General features: G+C 45.9%; 1 pseudogene; it reads right to left on the bottom strand.

The window, feature by feature from the left end:
- Window positions 1-768: 768 nt before the first annotated feature.
- On the bottom strand, window positions 769-8,888 carry LOC121589847 (annotated as a pseudogene).
- Between the last annotated feature and the right edge of the window lie 8,899 nt (window positions 8,889-17,787).

Raw genomic sequence — 17,787 nt, 5'->3', positions numbered from 1 at the left:
CTGGGCGGGACAGTAACCGTCACTTGTTAGAATGTTAGCAGTATGAAAGTGTCTTATTTTTAGATGTTTTGGTAAGTCTTTAAAATGTCCTTCATCGACAAAAGACACAAGACATTTTCTCAAGGAATCTGCCGAAAGAAGCGTTTGACTTTCGCGGAAGCCGAATAGGGTAAATGTAGCAATTGTGGCTGTAGCATCAATTATAACGCTCTCGGTAACAATATTTTCAGATTTGCGCTCTGAAACCACGAATGGACTTATTTTAAATAAAGTATTTAAATGTTGAGCTTCATAAGATCCGTGCGGACCCCTGCCGTTTGTTAGATATCATTCTTTTAAAATGTGTTTTGGCAAGATGGTTGCTAAGAGCAGCAATGTAGGAAAGGAGAGGTTTAAATTATCTAGCGATAATTTTGTTTTGAAGTAATCCTATAATTTACAACCAAATAATCGAAAAAGTGCCTTCTCCGCTAGTCTATTACTGATACACCTAAGCATTGATGCATACCAATTATTGCAAGTATACCGTGGATGCTTTGTTTACAACTGTCTTTTTGGTCGGGTTTCTCGCTGCTCTTTTGCAAATAAAACCGATAATGTACGTTGTAAATATCTGTCATTAGGGCCCTTTTCGTTTTAAGTTCGTAGGCTGAAATTTCAGCCTGTCAGCTGTTTGCAATGTATAGAATTTAGAATTTAGAATTTAGAAGGCTGATTTTTATCGCTTCTGTTTCTGAATGAAGATTTTAAGAGTGTTTTGTGTATTTGTCAAGCCTCCAGAAAGCCTGTTTGAGCCAAAGCTTTCACCCATCCTGTCAAAAAGAGATATACAAATTTGGTTATAAAAAACATGCTATGAGACCACCTGGACTACATACACTTTGATTCTGGATTCCATCACCAGATCTCTTCAATGCACCTTGGGATAAATGTAAACAACAGCGTGGTTTTTACATTTTTCGAGCAGGTACCCGAATCTAATTCTAGCTTTGAGGTTAATAATCTAGACTGAAAATTGCAGGTTAGTTTTGTGTGTGGTTTTGTATGGAGTGTTTACACGATGGAGGCTGACTCCAACAGTCAAACTCTGTTGCTACGGGAGTAGCAATCTATATTTGAGTTTTAAAAAAAGATAGGATGACAAAATTCACAAACTAGCTTTCACATTTGGTGATGTTCGCAGCGTAGTTTTAAAATTGGTGTTGCCTATCCGTTTTCTAATTTGCGACTCACTGCGTTTCGCGATGGCGCCCTGTTCTGGCTCAGCTGTTTGGCAATGAACTTGGTTGACCCTTTTAGTGACCGCTGCCGAACGTTATGCTAATTGGTCCTAATCTTGGTCATATATCTGTCTCATATTTTTATCCTTATCTGTTGTTTTACTGTGGCGCCATCTGCTGCCATTCTTTCTACCTATTCGAGTTCATGGGACATGACAGCTCGATGTTTGTAAATATCTGTAAATATCCCAATTAGCCTGTCAAATTACATGTGGCCTATATCGTGCCAACAAACTCCATACAAAAAGTTGACTAAAATCGTGAAGGGCCCCATTATGCTATATTCGTATAGCCAAGTGCGCTATGGTTGTTGCCTAAGTAGGGTAAGTTACCCGCTCTTCATGATACTTGGACAATTCTTCATTTAAAGAGACTCAAACCGACCATCCTGATTTGTGCGCGTCCTCTGCGTCTCGTGTCTGAAAGCTGACGTAACAGCTTCCATACTGATATACTGATAAGCACGGACACACCTTGTGTTATCAGTAGAATATCACTATACAAAATCTATTTAAAAACCCACGCTATTTCCTACGCTGAATTCCAATGCTAATTCCTAAGCTGCACATGTACTACTAGGTATGGGTTTTCGACTGGAAATGGAATTTTATCGGTTCCCGGCTCGGGCTGGATTCATGTCTCGTTCCGTATCCGGAATAGGTCTATGTACAGTTCCAGGATCGGAATATCGTTTGGAGCTATTTCAGGATCGGTACGAGATCAGGACCAAGTACAGGACAGGCATTCTTGAACCAGGCTAGGTAATGTTTTGGAGTCAGGACCAGTATTGGTTTGGTTTTAGTTTTAGGTCTCTCAAGGGGTCGTCATTAGTGCCTCCTTTTATTGGGTTTCGGGGCCATTGATTGCGGCGTACTCTTTAGAGCAGTGCTCTCCAACCTTTTCCGGATCGCGGACCACGAGTTGGGTTGAACATTAATCCACTGAGGGCATACATTTTGTAGAGCCAACAAAGTTTTTGAACAAAAATATGTTTTTTATCTTATTCTAGATATGCCTGTTGAAAATTTTATATTGATTGAGGGGCAAAAAAGCGCGAGGTGTAAAGTAATAAGCTTTTCTTTTTCAAAAATTAAATCTATCACAGACCACATCTACTAACGCCATGGACCTCAGGTTGAAGACCACTACTTAAGAGTAAAGGGGATCTTGAAAATTTAGTTGCGCAGCCCCTGTGTCTTGGCTTACCATGTCATATACTTACTCAAATCGATACCTTAAAGCCAACATTTGGCGGCAATGTCTGTATTTACCTATAGTGAACTTATTGTTGCATGTTTTGAGTTAAAAAAATGTCACAAAAAGATTTTTGGAGTAAAACATTCTCGAGAATTGGCTTGCAGATACAATTGGTGCAGCTATGGCGTATTGATAGGAACACAACAGCCATAATTGGTACCTTGAGAAGCACTTTTCAATTTTTCAAATTTATTACTATTTCGATGTACACTGAGTCAAAATAAACACATTTTATAAATGTTAGGCTTCAAGAAAACATACTTCTGCAAATTTAACTCAATGCTTATTTTTACAGGACTAAAATCGGTATCTTGATGACTAATTCTTGGTATCTCAATGATGAACTAACTGTCCTGAACGAGATATAAGAAGTTGTGATAGAGATACAACACTCCATTTAGCATTCCAACACTCCAACAATTACATTTGAAGACCTTTGAAGGGGATTGATGTCTTGTTAAATAAATGTACCAAATTATCTTTTCCCAAACATGTTCCGCAGTCTAGGATGAAGTTAAAAAATAAATAAATAAAGCCAGACCATTTCAGGAGCCATCCAATAAAAAAAAGCTGCTTTACGAGGCCCGGGCGACTGCCTCGAGCTCATATCGTCGCTCGGTCGTCGTCGTCTTCGGCAGCGTTGGAAATAGTAGGAGCCGTTTCGCTTATCTTGCCGGCAGCCACTTCGCATGTTGTTTTGTTCTACCTTACCCCGTGCCGCCCGTGTGAATATTTCCCGGCGCACGGTAATAATGGCCAATCGCTCGGTTCGATGAACCTGCTGGCTTAACCGGGGCCAAACCACAGCCGCCCGCCCGCCCGGTCATAAACGACGTTCGGCTCAAGCCACCCGTCTGGCATCAGCATCAGGCATGCATTCGCGTACGCCTATCATCAACAACTAAAAAAAACATAAACAAAACAACGAACAAAATCCCAGACAGCCACAATCCCTCCCCCCACTCCGAAAAAGGCATAAAACACACACACACAAAACGCGACCAAAGAAACGCAAAGCACGCATCCTCCCAAGGCCCCAGACTCGCCTTTAAGATGATTGTTCCTGCGTCCACGAGCGAGAGAGCGAACGAGAATGTGTGTGTGTGTGTGTGTGTGTGTGAGAGCGAGCGGGAAAACAACAAAAGCCAGGACAACGAACGCCGTTCGTGCAACAAAGTATGCGTCTACGCGCCTTTTTTCCGTTCACATCCTCGGCGGGCAGGCGCTGCTTTCGTGTTGCCGTTTTGGGGCAACGGCATGGCGAGACGAGCGGTGTCTGAATCGCAAGGAGGGAGAGAGAGAGCGAGTGGGAGAGCGGCGTAAATCGTGCGATACCGACCGCGGGCACCGTTGTGCTAGGTCGGGGTAAAATGTTCTGAAGTTGGTCGCTTGGCGGCTTCCCAAGGCAGCGCCGTCCAAGTTTGACAAGTCTGTGGAAAAGCACCGGCCACTCCACGGGCACCAAGTTGTGACAGCTGTCAGTGGCGTTGCTGACCAGTGCAGTGCGAATCTGGATGCGATCGTTCGATTTGAGCTGTTTTTGGAAGTTGTTTTCCGAAAAATTCCGAATTTCCAAACTCTAGCAACACCTCCGGACGAGCTTGTTACAGTTCACGGCAGGTCGAGAGTTTCGGTTGTAATGGGTTCCTTGCACCTTCGCTCCCTCTCTCTCGCTCTCTGTTTTACTGGTGCCGTATCCTCTGTGAGTGCAAGTGTGTGTAAGGACGTTCGTCCCAAGATCGATAAGGATGCGTACGACTTCCCCATTCTCCAACAGCCGTCCTTTCCAGTAGCTGCTGGAGGCTGTTGATCCGGCGCCGAACGCATGGACCAAAAACGTCCTACCCATGTCCGGGCCAGAAATTCACCCACCTCCCCTCCCCCCAAGCCCTCCACAAAAAGGACCTTTGTCCTTTGCCGGCTTCATCTTCCCCGGTGGGTCGAAATAACGCTTCGTTTCGCCTTGCCGGATAAATATATAATAATACGTCTGATGGCTTGGTTCGCTCATTTTCTCTCCATCTATTTGCTTCATATATAACTCTCTCTCTCTCTATCGTTTCTCGTGCATCGGATGTTTCATTCACAGGCTGGCAGAGCATTGCCGAAAATGTGCTGCCTCCCCCACCCTTAAAAAAAAACCCCCACACACACAGCGATGCTTTTTGTCGGCTTCAACTCCTTTGCTCCAACTTCTCCCTAACCGGCGCTAACGCGCGTGCCAGGTGGATGTCTTGGCAATGTGTTTGTGTGTGTGTCTGTGTGTTTCCTTTTTTCTGTTGTTGCACTTTTCAGGCCTGAACTTTGGGTTTCTGAACTTCTCTGTGCAGCGTGTTTCGAGCCCTAGCCGCTGAACCGTACCAACCGGGCCTGGTTCAACGGAGGTCAGTCACACCTCAGTCAGCCAGGCCAGTCAGTCAGTCGGAAGCGGGCTGGCGGGGTTCGGATCCCGTTTTATTTCGCCCGCGACAGGACGCACGCCACACGGGCGCACTGGGTGGACGAGGGGGGAGGGGGAGGGAGGGTTGGCTGTTGACTTTTTCTTTTTTTTTCGTGCGAAAGCTGACGAAGTTCGCGTTCGCGGTTGCTCGGGCGAGACAGATTAACCGCGCCGCAAATGCCGTCCCTGCCAACGCAGATCCTTCGATCCAGCGCTTTGGCACACGGCCCACCGGATTTAGCAAGCAGGGAGAAGCAGAAAGGCGGGGGGGGGCGATTTTTATTGACCCTTTTTCGGGCGTGAGGACGCCGGAGCGGAAGAAGGTTGTTCAACCGGCCCGGATGATGGTGGCGATGATGATTGCCTGTGAACAAAAAAGGCTCGCTCGCTCAGTTTATCGCATCCTGCTCCAGACAGCCTCGGTGGCCGCCACGGGTTCATGTGTTTATGAGGCTGCAATCAATGATATTTTTAAGCTCCCGGCTCCCGACGCAAGAGCTGCGGCTGAAGGATGAGCTAGGCTGCTTAGGTTTTTATTGGCGGGCGGCCGTCTGGAGCAGTTTTGGGTGCCACTGCTCGACAGCGGCAAGTAAGCAACGCCCTGCAGCAAAGATACACCGTTTGCGAGTTCAAATAACCAATGTTAAGCTGCTTTTGAACACCGTTCAAGTGGAGGCAAACATTGATTAATTTGGAAGAAATAGAAACATAATATTAGAAGAGAAAGTATAACTACTTTAGTAAATGAAGGCACGAACAAAATTTCAAACTCGATGAAGCAAACGGATCAAATTAAGGGGTTTCATTTGTTTTGTTACAATTTAACGAACTTCAGAGAGGCGTCAGCATTTCAATTGGGCGTCAAATGTTTACTTACTTCTTCTCCTCCTTCTTTTTTTCTTCTTATCATTCTTCTTCTCATTCTTCTTATTCGTCTTCTTCTTCTTCTTCTTCTTCTTCGTCTTCGTCTTCGTCGTCTTCTTCTTCTTCTTCTTCTTCTACTTCTTCTTCTTCTTCTTCTTTTTCTTCTTCTTTTTCTTCTTCTTCTTCTTCTTCTTCTTCGTTTCGTCTTCGTCTTCTTCTTCTTCTTCTTCTTCTTCTTCTTCTTCTTCTTCTTCTTCTTCTTCGTCTTCGTCTTCGTCTTCTTCTTCTTCTTCTTCTTCTTCTTCTTTCTCTTCTTCTTTTTCTTCTTCTTTTTCTTCTTCATATTCTTCTTATTATTTTTCTCCTTCTTGATCTTCTTTTTCTTCTTCATATTCTTCTTATTCTTTTTCTCCTTATAAATCTTCTTGTTCTTCTTCTTGTTTTTGTTATTATTGTTATTGTTCTTGTTTTTCTTCTTCTTATTCTTATTGTTCTTATTCTTGTTTATTTCTTATTTTTCTCTTTCTTGTTCTTTTTATTATTTTTCTTCTTCTTCTTCTTCTTATTCTCCTTCTTATTTTTCTTCTATTTCTTCTTCTACAACTTCTTCTTTGGGGCTATAGTGTAGTCCTGCTATGTTGGTTTGGCGATATTATCAGAGGTTTCTTTGTGTCGGTCTAGAGCAGATTTGGAAATCTACTTTTCGTGGTGCCATCTTTCTGTTGCTCTTAGGCTCTTCGTCAAACCTATATCACCAGGTTAAGGTATTACTGAGTAGCGAATCTCATGGATAGATAGATTGGTGCGTTGTGAGAATTGTGAAATTTGCTTCATCTTGACAGCTGTCATCAATGCATGTCATTTACTTAGAATAATGTCTCCCCAGGGGTTTTGGATGCCCAGGATTAAATTGTCGGCAATGGAATGCTGCTAGGTCGTGTTTATTGCGTGTTAATGAAAATGGAAATTGAGAAATTGAGAAATTTTGCGGGCTTGGTTTATGTGGCTGGGTTGAAGGTTGTGCAATGGTATGCATTTTTGTGTGCACTACAACTTGTAACATGATAGACTTCTTCTTCTTCTTCTGTTAAGTTAACAGAGCCACAATCAGAGCCATGATTGTCATATTATTTTATAGACGATAGACAGCTACTTGGTAGACAACTGAACTGATTATTATTGACAGATGACTATGTTTTGACAGCTCTCAGGATCAGTTTTTGTTCTATACGTTTGACAGATGTCTTATATGGATTTAAGAGCTCACTCTCTGACAGTTAGAGAGAGAAAGGGAAAGATACAAATAGACGCTTCAAAACATTCGTAGATACGTCACCTAAGATTTCAATGGCACTACCTCCATGCAAACTTTACTTTCCAGAATTCAAGTCCTCGATAAGTCTGCAAATAGTTCGTGACAGTAACCTTACTTTTTGTGACAGATACCCCCATTTTTGGTTTGTTTAATAATAGAAAACACGCTGTTTAAACCAAGTCCAAGGCATCATTTCTATCACCCGTTGAGTGACCTCAGTCTCTGGCATGTTCTTACCCCAAAATGCTGTTATCCAATTCTTGCGCCAAACTTTCCAATTTCCACTCCTACAAACTGCCGACTCAGACGAGCAAAAACAGAAAGAAGGGGGAAAAAAAATCGCAATTGATGCGTGGTCACGCTTACCCTTCCACCCATTCCATCCCCTCTTGCTGCTCCCCCGGAGGGCAGATCGAATCCTACCGATTAGCTGCCGCTTGGATCGGAATTGCGCATCGGCATGCAATGCGCGGTGCGGCTGGGGCCGGGAGGAAAGTATCGCCCAGCACCGAACAAAAGTCTAGAGGGTCACCGGCCTGTCTGGCTGCATCGGACACTGGCCCAGGCCCACCCAGAAGTCTCGTTACTACGCTCCACCTTTAACCATCTCGCTTACACTCTCCATTTCGCTCTCTCTCTCTCTCTCCCTCTCTTTCTCACTCTCAGTTTTAAACGCAACAAAATCCTCAGCCCAATCCTACTAAACGCAAAAAAAAAACACACACACACACAAAAACACGAAAAACTTGGATCCTCGTCTAGGTCGCACACACTTGCCCCGTTGCAGGCCTCCCAGACACAACAACAGCCCGGCGTAACCACTTGTGCTTCCTGCCGTCACCCCTCCCCCCCCTCCCCCACATACGTTACAGTCAGACGAACCCTTCCCTTCTCCTACCCCTCGCACAGGTCGCTTGGGTCCTTCGCCGGGGACACGTTGGCGTTGTCCAAAGTCCAACGAGCGGTTCCAAAAATACTTCTCCCCCTCCCAAACGTGTGTGGGAGGTGTGGGGAGGCAGTGTGCTGGAAGGGTCCAGACGCATTTTTACAACGTATTTGCTGCCTCCCGCCCACGCCGCCTGAAGGCAGAAACATTTTTGGGTGTTTGGCTTTTTTCCCGTGCTGCGAGCGAACGGGGGATCCTTTTCGCCCCCCAACCAGCCAACAACAGCAAAAAAAGGGGCCAAAAAGAACACCCCCCCCCTCCCACAGGCAAGAATGGGGATACAAGAGCCCCCCCATGTGGAGGGGGATCCGGGTGGGTTGTGAATTTTCCGTTCGTTGCACTCGGGTGCGGGTGCGCGCGTTGTAACGATGCGAACGCACAAATCAATAATTTCGTCTGGGCGCTTTTTTCGGGTCCTTGGGGCGGGCCGCCCCGAGCATGAAGGTGTTTGGGTGGCTGGACGGCGGCGGCGGCGTCGTTGCCATTCATTTTTGTTGTTGTTGTGCACACACACACACACACACACACACACATATGCTCGTCACTGGAGGGAAAAGGGAGGAAAAAAGCCTGGCTTTTCCGTCAAGCGGGGCGAAAAAATACTAAGCCCACTCGAGACAAGAGACGAAACGAGAAAAAGAGAGAGAGAGAGAGAGAAGGGGGGGAAAGAACAGAAAAAGAAAATTGGACCAAAAAAAAAACAAGGATGCAAATACTCCAGGAAGGAAGCGAGAAAGAGAAAGACTGAAGGCATTTCCTTCTGTGTTTTACTCGTGTTCTTTCTTTTTTTTTTTGTTAATGGGTTTTATTCCTTTTTTTTCGGGGCCAGATACTACTCCATAGCCACCTCATTTGGCTCCATCGTGTGCTTTACAAGTGTATGTGTGTGTGAGTGTGTACGTGTGTGTATGCGTGCGTGTCTGCAGGCCTGCGGTCTGGTGTCTGGTGCGACTGAAACGTGAGCGTTCGGCTGTTTATTGCTTTGCTTCAATTATTCTTTTTTTTGGTCCTTTTTACTTTCTCTACCTTACTCTCTCTCTCTCTCTCTCTCTCACACACACACACTCTTGCTCTTCCCTTATCATTCTCTTCATTCTCTAGCTCGCGCATTTTCTTCTCTAGCCTGCAGTTGTTTTGGCTCCATCCGTGCTTCGGTTAGACATTCGGCTGCGTGTTCTGCCGTTTTTTTGTTTTTTTTTTTTGTTTGCAAAACCTTTATGTCAAACCTTTTGGGGACACCCGGCGGCCGGAAAATGGGGTGCCGAGCACGGTGGCGAGTGGCATCGGGCGGCGAGTGCAGTAGCATGTTAATGCGTGCGTGGTTTTCGATCCTGACCTGCACGAAACAACGAACCGGCGTTGGGAGTTTATTTCTTTTTTTTTTCCTTGGGTTGGTTTGGGGTTTTTTTTGTACAGGGTGTAAACACGACAACGTACTCTCCCAACTGCCCGACAAGAGCGAGAGAGCGAGAGAGAGCGTGCGTGCTAGGGAGTGCAAAGAAAAAGAGAGGAACGACAGAAACGCAACACATCATTGCGTCTAGGTGTGTAGTTTTTATTCTTTTTTGTTTGTATTTTTTTTTGTTTTCTTATTTTTTTGTTGTTGTTGTTTTTTTTTTGAGGTAGTTAATGGAAAGTCTAGTCTAGCCGAAAATTGATTGCAGCCACGGTTTGCTTTTTCGTTTTCGCCCTGCCCGGTGTAGCTGTTTTGTTTGTTTGTTGAGGTTAGGGATGGAGTTGTTGTGTCTGGCTGTGACGACGTGTGCTGTGCCGTATTGGAATTGTGTTTCGGTCGAATGTTTTTTGTAGCTTTGTAGGTTTTTTACTGCCTTTTTTTGTTTGAGTTCATTCGCTTCACAGAGCGCCACTAGGAATGCAATGACCTACCGGGTAAGAGGTGGCTAGCAGACAGTCCAGCACACTGCCCAGACACACACACACACACACACACACACACACACCACACCACACACACACACACACACACACACACACACACACACACACACACAACACACACACACACAGCAGGGAGGGTTTTTTGGTTGCTTTCTTTAAGATTAATGGCACCAAAAAGTGACCGAACGCATGCACACACCCACACACACACACACGCTGGTAAATTCGAGGGATGCACCCGTGTCAGGGATGCGTTCGGGATACGCAAACGCACTCTGGGCGCAGTCTGGCACCCCCACCCACCACCCCCAAAAGGCTCGCGCTGGTGCTCCCGCTCTGGCACCCATGCGTGATCGAGGCGGGTGGAGGGAGGCAGCGTACGTTTGTGTCTATGCGGAGATGCTTTTTTGGGGGATTTTGCATTGCATTGCACTGTCCGCAATGCTTGCAGTTGATTGGCGCGCACACACCGGGGGACCGTCCCACAAAACGTGTTTGAAGTTTGATTTTTTTGGGACATTGTCACATACGACTTTGTAAAAACATGCAACTCGATTGTGCAAGCGCATACGCACTTGCAAGTGGACGTTCGGGGGGCATCGATGCGAGGTCGAGCGCAGGAAGGAGGGAAAAGCTGCACGCAATACATAAAACATAGCGCGCAACCCGCGTTGGTAGCAAATAGAGCACTGTGAAAGTGTGTTTTTTGTTAAAGCGTTTTCATTTGATTTCTTTTTGGCGTTGCAGCGTCTCGTAGAGCAAACCAATGAGACACAGAAAGACACAAAGACACACAAACTGAGAAAATGTAGAAAAAAAGAGTTCTTGAAGCGGAAAACAATACAACAAAAACACAAATGTGGAAAATGGGAACTTTAAAATTGGCAAAATAGGTGTATGTGTATGTGTATGTGTATGTGTATGTGTATGTGTATGTGTATGTGTATGTGTATGTGTATGTGTATGTGTATGTGTATGTGTATGTGTATGTGTATGTGTATGTGTATGTGTATGTGTATGTGTATGTGTATGTGTATGTGTATGTGTATGTGTATGTGTATGTGTATGTGTATGTGTATGTGTATGTGTATGTGTATGTGTATGTGTATGTGTATGTGTATGTGTATGTGTATGTGTATGTGTATGTGTATGTGTATGTGTATGTGTATGTGTGTGTTCATGTGAGCATGTGTGCATGTGCGTATGTGTGTGCGTGTGTGTATGTGTGTGTGTGTATGTGTGTTTGTGTGTGTGTGTGTTGTGTGTGTGTGCGTTTTGTGTGTGTGTGAGACCCATTGTGTGTGTGTGTGTGTGTGTGTGTGTGTGTGTGTGTGTGTATGTGTATGTGTATGTGTGTGTTCATGTGAGCATGTGTGCATGTGCGTATGTGTGTGCGTGTGTGTATGTGTGTGTGTGTGTGTATGTGTGTTTGTGTGTGTGTGTGTGTTGTGTGTGTGTGCGTTTTGTGTGTGTGTGAGACCCATTGTGTGTGTGTGTGTGTGTGTGTGTGTGTGTGTGTGTGTGTGTGCGTGTGTGTGTGTGTTTGTGCATGTGTGTGTGTGTGTGTTTGTGTGTAATGTCAGTAGACGTGTGCAAGACGTGTGCGGCTCCGCGGAAGGACAAGCTGAGTGAGGCGGAGTGGGGCAGACATTACGATGTCTACGACGATTCGTTTTCATTTTCATTACCTCAGACAATTCCCCCGCCACCCTCTGAGGGAGGCCATGATATCCATACATACATAAGTTTTTAGGGTTTGGGGGAGGGGGTACGGTGTTGAATTAGGTAAAGATCCGTGAAAGGGACGGGAGAGCACGCAGCGGAGGGAGTTGAATTTTCCAGCCGGATTAATCGACCGAAACCGGCTACCGCCCTCCCCGCTACCGGTCCTCTCCCTCCAGTCCTTTCCCTCTCTCTCTCTCCCGGACGTTTTTTTCGGGCCGTTGGGGATTTGGTTGCACGCCTGGTAGTGGGAGGCGTGCAGGCAGGCAGGAAGGACTCTTTAACGAAAGCGACGAACGCGTGTGAACGAACTGCGGCTCGGGCACGCAAGCGCGACAGCGAACCTGCACTCGCAAAGACGGCAAGAAATAAACACGGAGAGAGTGTGTGTGTGTGTATGAGAGAGAGATGACAAGATAGAAAGAGAGCGAGAGAGCAAGAGAGGGAAACTTTCAAGGTAGTATTTTTGGGAAAAGCCGACAACAAGATTTGCCAGGCTCTATGTACGGTGTGCGAGATTAAGCTGGTGTGTGCATCGGCTGCAAGGATTGAAAAAGGGAACGAGAGAAAGAGAGAGAGAGATAGAAAAACGAGATAGAAGAAGGGAAAGATCGGCTGTGCTCGCATATTTACAAATGTCCAGACAGAATCGATGCTTCGCCAAGGAAATAGATAGACGAGAGGGACGCAAGAAGCGTTTTTGTTTTGCTTTTTTTGTTTTTTGATGGCAAGAAGGGGCACCCGGGTGGGAAGAGTTTCGGTGGCAGGCAGCCTCCTCTCGAGAGGAATTTTGTAAAAATTTTGGCAAATTTTGGCAATTTTGACAGCCTCTAAGTTCATTCGCTCTAACTCAGCACAACTCAAGGCAGCATAAGAGAATGAGTGTGTGTGTGTGAGAGAGAGAGAACGAGACGTAATGGTAGGAAACCGCAGACGAGTTTTTGGCTTGGGGTGGGGGAAACGATCCTGACCCACCCGATGTTTTCGGTGGTAAAAGGCAGCCCGGTGACGTCGTCAGCGGTGACAGGCAACGCATCGTAAACGTCACCCGCTGCCTGCCAGTTCAATGGCCCACAGGGCAGCACACGCGGGAAGAGAAAGAGAACGGTAGTGTACATTTTTTGTACAGAGCAAACTGCAGAACGAACGATTTATTAAACTTACTGTTTTCATATATATTTGCTTTCTTGGTTTTACCGAATGGAGACGCCTATTCCTTTGTTTGCGCTGCGGCTGGGAGACGCTTCGAAGCTTGAATTTTTAGAAGCAGCAACAGCAAAAGAAGAAGAAAAAAAAACAAGCTAAGGGTAACAACCACCCGTACCCGTTCCACATCCTCCCACACACACCCACACACACACACCGCAACGCTCTGTTCGGAGCGCTGTGCATGCATGTGCTGCGTGTTGCGTACCTTTCGGGCGCAACCCGCCTGCCGGTGGAGCAAACAAGGAACCAAAAAAAAAAAGGGAAAGAAAAACGGGTTAGGCGTACTGTCACGAGGTGGCAAAATTTCGCTAACTACGGGTTGACTGTCAGCGAACGTGACAGGGCACTGCAGTCAAACGCATGTGTATGTGTCTCGGCTAGGAGAGCCGGGGCCAGCGGGGACTGACAGTGACTGACGTCTCGGACGAGCGTCTGTTGTTTCGCGTCGCGCCGCAATGAGATGAAGTTTTGCAGTGTATAGTGCTTTTTGTTGCTGTTGCTGCTAGTTTCAGTAGTCGTTTTTGCGTTTGCACGGGAGCCTTTTGCCTACAGTTTTGTAATAATGCTGGCCGTGCGATAAGGACTGTTTCGGCTCGGAAACGGGGATGATGAACAAGACGTTTAAAACATACAAAACATTGAATCGAAAAACTCAATGGAGTTCTACTTTTTCCTTTTAAAAAGTCAGACAAGCTGGTTTCAATTTGCTATTGAAAACGCACTACAATCGACCTGTTACTATTGCCACTTACATTGTTTTGCTGCGGTACAGGTATAGCAGTAGTGGCGCAACTAGCTCGTAGTGTGATTAATTGTGCTGCTTCCGCCAACAGCTTCAACGGCATCCCGTACCATAAAGCCAACAAAAAAAAAGAGAAAAAAAAGCAGGAAGACAGACAACAAATTCAAGAAGTAGGTTTTCCTGCACACTGGCTGCTACCGCTCGACCGCCAAAGGAACACGGTGTTGAAAAGACAAACTTTCGCTTCCGAGCACACTTTCTGCGATATCTTGCCCTGCACAGTGCTTGAGCATCCTTTTTTCTGCTGCTGCTGCTGCTGCTGCTGCTCCTTCTTCTCTCTCTCCCTGCTCCTAGCACTGCTTGGAGATGGGTGCGCGCAGATTTATGCTGCATCTTCGCCAGCTTCAAACGGTTGCCGTTTGGCGCGGCCAAGGTTCTGCGGGGGCCAGGCGGCTCCCGCTCCAAGCGTGACTTTAAACCCGAGCGCGCGGGGCTTCTGGCAAAAGTTTTTCGGTGGCAAAACCTTTTTTTTCTTTGCAGCCCGGACACGTGCAAACGCAAGCGAACCGTGACGAACATGGGGGAGGGGATCGAACGAATGGGGGGGCTCACATCCCCGCCTCAGGACCGCGGTGCACTTGAGGCTGCATTCATACACTCAAGTTCAAGATCGCTCTTCTTGTGCAACCCCAGCAACACACTTGCGGCCGCCGTGCCTCTTGCCCGCAGACGGCAGACGGCGGGGGAGTTTTGCTGCCTTCCGCCCTTCTGCTTCTGCTGCTGCTGTGGGGTTAAAAACTGGGCCAACAACTTGTGCCGAACTGGTACAGTGGGTAGCTCGGTCAGACCGTGTGCCACGTGTGTGTGTGTGTGTGATGGAAATGGTGGGTTTATTTGAAAAGTAAGCGGTATGTTTATTTCCGCGCTCACCGGTACTTTTCAATCGTTTTCTTCTTTTTTTGTATTTCCCTAAACGAGTAAACATCGCCGCAGCTTACAATAACGTTCCAGTGCTCCGTCAGCCAATGGAGCAGGGATTAAAGAGCGAGTGAGCGTGGAAAGATTCCTACTCGGAGCCGCGGTGTCTGCCCTTTAAGCAGCGTGTGCAGTGCGTGCTGCCTACCATTCGGGCGCAGGGCTGCACAAAGGAATGCAGAATGCAGCAATCCGACATACCGGCAGCTAATACGCGCTGCTTTGCAGGGCAATTGTGGCACAGCGCTATTTGCTTGATCGGTGGGTACGTCTTTGCTGCTGTTACTGCCATTCCGGTCGACTTTATAGCCACGATTTAATACAAAAAAAGAAGCGGACACAGATCGTTTGCGGTCGTGGCACAATCGGTGTCAAGCGACAATTGGAGCGACATCCCCTTTGCGAAGTCTACTTTTAGTGCTTTTGTTCGTGATGGGGAAATAATTATCTACTGAATGGTGAAGAACTGCTGAAAGAATGGTGAAGAATTGCTTCGACCCAAGCGATGATGCGCTAGAATCAGAGGGTTTAATAATTGTAACGAAGCAATCTGAAAATACACTATCTTAGACCAGGCTTTCAAGGCAGTTTCCTAGTAATTGACTTCGTAAAATGTTCATTGCGAGTTGGATGCCTTGGATCCCTTTGTTGATGGGAGAGGAGTTCAAACTTTTCTGGTTTATATCATAATTTAATTAATAATTATTTCTCTGGACAAGTGGTCTCCAATATGAAGGAACTCCTGAAGATTCGGAACCACTAGTTCCGCATAGAGTCGGAGTCGCCGGGAGTCATAGTCGGCCAGAGTAGTGTTGGGTAAATCTGATTCAGATTCATGAATCTGAGTGAATCTTTGAAATGATTCAATGAATCTGCATCTCGGTAGGAAAGATTCATGAATCAACAAGATTTATTAATCTCAAAGATTATTAAACCTCGATAGATTCACGAATCTCGAAAGATTCACGAATCTCAAAAGTTTCACGAATCTAAAGAAGTTCAAGAATTACGAAAGATTTTAATTATTATTCTTCTTACCGTAACAAGTTTCGTGGTCATGCTAGCCTATATAGGCTTTCCAGACTTCTTGGCAAGTAAGATGCAGCCGCATAGTTTGTTTTGATCCGAGGAGACGGTCCATGTGAGGCTTAAACCCACTGTACCAGGGGATCGCGCAAATTCAATATTTTAAAAATCATACATACATCATACATTTCATCTCTTGAGGCTCATTAAACCTTGCAGAATCGTGAATCTTTAGAAATTCATGAAACCTTAGAGTTTCATGAATCTTTAGAGATTCACGAATCTTTTTGGAGGTCCACAAATCGTTAGGGATACGATTCAAGATTCGAATCACTTATCGCTGAAGATTAATATGAATGGTTCTTAATGAGTGGGAGTCGTACGGAGTCTTCTGGAGTCACCCGGCGTAGTTTGAAGTCGTCCGGAGTCATCCGAAGTCGTCTGGGTCCTTAGTCGTCTAGAGTTCGAGTCACCCGGAGTCGTCCGTAGTCGTCTGGAGTCGTTCGGAGTCGTCCAGAGCCGTTCGGAATCAGCCTGAGTCGTCTGAAGACAGAGTCTGTAAATGGAGTCGGCAGGATACGGCAGGCATTAACTTCGTGGTTTTTTTTTTCTATTTCGCTTTACGCGTGCACTTCTTGAACAGATCTTTCTTTCTAGAAATACCGGCCACCTGCCTCGTCCGCCCAACTCCTGCCGACTTCAACTCCGGGAGACCCCGGGTAACTAGGACTTCAAACGGTTGTCTCTGGACAACTTCGGATGACTCTGGACGACTCTAAACGATTCCGACCGGGTCCATACGATGCCAAGCGGCTCCAGATAAGCTTTCAGAGTCGGTTATGAAATGAGTTTTGGATGAGTACTTGAATTCCGATGTTTACTTTTCAATGCATCAAAAAATTTACAATAAAGCTTGGTATTTTTTTTTTTTAATAATTTTGAACTACTCCACCCAAACTTTCCTCCCCAAGGTTAAACATCACTACTCTAGACCAATCACAAAAAGAGAATTTCTTGTACATGACAATGATAAAAAAACATCTGATCAGATCTAGACAATCCTGAGCCATAAAACACTCAACACCGCACTCATAGAATAGATTTTTGGAATGCAACTGTACCCGTACAACACATAAGATCACTTGATAGTGTTTAGTTGTATTGTTTCATACTTGAAAGTTGTGATATTCACGTTTGAATGTGTTTTTATTAGCTTTACGGAATGATCAGCCTGCAGATAAGCGATTACGATTCAAAAATTCGTTGGTGCCGTGACCAGGATTCTAGCGTTAGTTACAGCTAACGTTAAGGAAGCGACCGATTGTGAATTTAAAACCCTTTTTTTCAAGCTTTTACCATTCCAATCAGGCACAATGTAGCTGTTGAGTGGACGCAAAGATTGTAAAACCATCCATTTTGCAGCCCATCCAATCTCCGAAATTCAATACCCCGCATGCTTTTGTCATCGCTTTTATGTCTCAAATTACTGCCGCCTCACATTCCAGCCGATCCGAATTTTCATGCCCCTGCGTTTACATAAAACCATCAAACAAAAACTGCTCTTTTCGCACGTCGATGGTTCCAATTTTAATGGGCGGAAATAAATCGTACCGTAAAGCTTGAGCAAGTGGAATTCAGCGAGAGCTAGTGCAAACAGCAGCAGCAGCAACAGAAAAACAGACAATAAAACCCCCCGTCACCGTCCGAGCATACCGAGCGGCGCGCAAACAAATTGCATTCGCCTACGCCAGCGAGCGCGCGCGCGTAACGTGATTGGACGCTCTCGCCACCAAAATGGTGTTGGTCATTTCGCCCAGCCGTAATGACGAAATAAAGCAAATCAATTTCCCGGACAGTGTCACATGCGAGGCGGCTGCATTCTCGACCGGCAGAGTCGGCCCAAAAACGGGAACGGCGCAGCCCGGTAACGGTCACTGGCCGGCTTGCATCGGCGACAGCGCCAACAGCGCCACCTTCTACTTGATTGGTTTAGCGGGGTCCAGGGCAACAACAAAAAGAAAAAAAGAAGAAGAAAACAAATGGAGCAAAAAATGCAGCCTCCCAAAGCGCAGCACACGAGCGAACTTATGTACAGCGTCCCAGTCCGCCCGA

This window comes from Anopheles merus, chromosome X (genome assembly GCF_017562075.2).
Source record: "Anopheles merus strain MAF chromosome X, AmerM5.1, whole genome shotgun sequence".
Lineage (NCBI taxonomy): Eukaryota > Metazoa > Arthropoda > Insecta > Diptera > Culicidae > Anopheles > Anopheles merus.
Note: the sequence above shows the minus strand (reverse complement) of the source record. Positions and strands in the feature narration are given on the sequence as shown.